At 47.2% G+C, this 3,118-nt stretch overlaps 1 pseudogene; it reads left to right on the top strand.

The window, feature by feature from the left end:
* The first annotated feature begins 675 nt into the window (after positions 1 to 675).
* LOC123397308 lies at positions 676 to 1,516 on the top strand (annotated as a pseudogene).
* The last annotated feature ends 1,602 nt before the right edge of the window (positions 1,517 to 3,118 follow it).

Raw genomic sequence — 3,118 nt, 5'->3', positions numbered from 1 at the left:
GGCGTGGCGTGCGCGGCGAGCGGGGGGAGGCGGACGAGTGCGGCGCGGCGGCCTGGCGAGCCAGGGGGGCGAGGCGCGGCGTCTTGCGGGGCGGCGCGACGCGACGTCCTGCGGGGAGGCGGGCGAGCGGGGAGAGACGGCGAGAGGTTGCGGGGCCGAGACGGGAGAAGACGTGGGGATGTGTGATTAGCGCTAACGAAAAACTGTTAAGTTTCGTTAACGAAGTATCCAGTCCGTTGATTAAGTGTTTAGAGGGTTCAGATGTAGAGTTGGATCTGCCCTCTCGTGCTTTTATTAGTGGAGATGTGACTATCAATGGAATCGACATAGTTGATTCGTTCTTGCAATTCTCTTTTAACAATGAGAAAATGGAGACAAGCTGCAGAATCGTAGAGCCCACCACGGAGTCATCGCATGGGATGGTTGTGAGGGGGCGTTAAAGTGGTCGTGACATAGGCCAATATAAGTGTAGATCAAGAAGGTGACAGATTTCAGACTTAACGGAAACATTCAAAAAATTGGCTGAAAATTGTATTTATACTGACAAGATTGTATTCACAATTGCCTCATTAAACCCGGGCGTCCCTGCTTATATAGCCTATAAAGTTCGTATCTGAACTCAACATACTCCTACCCAATTTCTGACGTTCCCAGTTCCACGAGATCAGCCGATCCATGGGCGAGAACGATGCGGCGTCGCTGCTGCCCCTCGACGCGCTATCGTCGATCTTCGTCAGCGTCGGCGCCGTCGACGTCCTCATGGGCGCTGGCCTCGTGTGCCACTCGTGGCTCGAGGCGGCCAAGTTGCCAGACGTGTGGCGAGCCGTGGACATGGAGAATCACAAGGTCGTGTTCGAGAGGGACGCATTTGTCCTGTGCGCAATGGCGAAGGCGACAGTCGACCGTTCCTACGGACAGCTTCGGGTGTTCGCTGGGGAGCGGTTTGTCAATAATGCGCTCCTCAAGTATATCTTGGAAAGGTTCGTCAGTTGCTTCCAGTTCCAGTAAAATCTTTTAATCGACTCCGGCTCCGCGTCAGTAAGAGTCTCTACTGCGTGCAGGCTACTAAGTAGGAGTACTAACTGAGATCCGTTCTGTTTTGAACTCCACCGAGACGGCAATACACTGAAAGAAAACCCTGTTTTTTGCAGGTCACCCTCACTGGCTACCCTTCGCCTTGTATCATGCTTCCAAGCCTTCAGCCCACGACTCATCAATGTGATAAGAGAGTCACCTCTGCTGGAGCTGCGTTCCCTTGACCTTGACGACACATACATCACTGTCGGAGAGCTAACCGCCGTCCTCGAGAGCTGTCCGCTCCTAGAGGTTCTTCGGGTGCACAATTGCTTCGAGATCTACAACGATGACGAGCATGCATGCCCTGCGAGTGAAATTCGTCCGGATTAAGACCATGACGCTCGAGTGCGATGATGAGTTTCGTGGTTCTGACTACGAGAGCTACGACTCGCACCATGCTCCTGATTTTGAAGATGAGAGGACCGACTGGTCCTTATGATCGGTAGAGTACCTTGCATCGGATTGCATCGTTTAGGGTTGCCAAGGTGTTTTGCCAATGTACGTGCCGATTAATGGTCTGTCAGTTCTGGCTTGTAATTTCGCCCTTTTTGGAAGCATTCCAGTATCTTGTTGCCTCTTACTACATTTTATCCGAAAGAGTTAGTATCTTGTTGTCGCAAATTGGGGCTCCGTCTCAGTCCACTAAGTGTGGACGTCGTTCAAGTTTCGTCCGAAACCAGGTTCTGACCACTTTGACCGGGTCTGACCTGATGAACAGTAAATTCAAAAAAAACTCTATTCCGTATGAGCAGTAATAAATTCAAAAAAGAAATGTGAATTTCTTTGGGGCTCAATATGCTCAGGTGCGCAAGGCACGTGCAAATTTTCTTCATGTTAGGACATTGGAAGAGCTCGTGACAAAAAAGAAACAATTTTTTCTCATAAAAACTAGCCAAAATTTGTTTTTTCTTTCTTTTGGTTAGAGCTCGTCGGATGTCATTTCACAATAAAAATACTCACATAGCGCACCTAAGTATGTTGGCTACCAAAAAATCAGAATTTTCCTGCCATTTTTTGGAATTTACTATTCATACGAAGTAGATTTTCTCTTTCCACGAGCTCCTTGAGTGTCAAAATACCTTGCGCATGCAAGCATATTGGTTGGAAAAAAAAGATCATTTTTTAAATTTATTGTTCATTCGGTCAAACCCGGTAAAAATCTGGGTGATCAAATCCGGTCAAAGTGGTCATAATCTGGTTTTGGACGAAACTATCCCATTTTGAAACTTGAAGGACCAAATGTGTACCAAAAAATCTTGAGGGATCAAGTCTATAATTTTGAGGAACTTGAGGGAGTAAAAACATACTTTTCTCTTTTATTTTTGCCTCTAGTTTCTTTGAACACAACACAAATGCCGATACTCAAATAGACGCACATACATTCATTCATCTAAATGCACAAACACACACTTTCACCTTTCTCGAAATAGGTTTTCGTCCAGCTTTATATATAAAGCATCACACCCAAGTTACATACCCGAGAAATAGATGATAGTGAGGTAGCCGATAACCGGACACCACAAACGCACATGACTATGATGCCGAAAGGAATTTACCTATATGAGCACCTTTAAGATATTGAATCAACATAACATCTTAAAATTGTCTTTCAATGTTGTATCCAGTAAGCTTGTCGTTTAAGATGTTGAATAAAAGAAAAAGCTTGACTCGAGTTCTATTAAAATAGGCTTTCTCCTTATTTTATAATAAAACCACGTTACCAAATGATATAGGCCAAGGGAATCCTCATACATGATGACCAAAGAAAGACATGTCAAACACAAGTTAAGCACAATAACAAGCACTAAGAGTGCACTACTAGACAACATTTAATATTAGAGAGATTAACATTCACTATCTGTAAAGATCGCCTCGCGCCCGTGTGGCGACGGGGGGGGGGGGGGGGGGGGGGGACCCTAGACGACCGGCTCCGAGCCTCCCCCTCCTCCCTTCCCTCCCTCGCCGTCGACGGACCACGCTGTTGGGCAAAGCCCGCCGACGCCAGTGGCGGCGGGGCTCCTCTTCATCCCGCTCGGAGGCT

This window comes from Hordeum vulgare, chromosome 5H (assembly GCF_904849725.1).
Source record: "Hordeum vulgare subsp. vulgare chromosome 5H, MorexV3_pseudomolecules_assembly, whole genome shotgun sequence".
NCBI classification, from domain to species: domain Eukaryota; kingdom Viridiplantae; phylum Streptophyta; class Magnoliopsida; order Poales; family Poaceae; genus Hordeum; species Hordeum vulgare.
The sequence above is the reverse complement of the archived record's forward strand: the minus strand, read 5'-3'. Positions and strand labels throughout refer to the sequence as shown.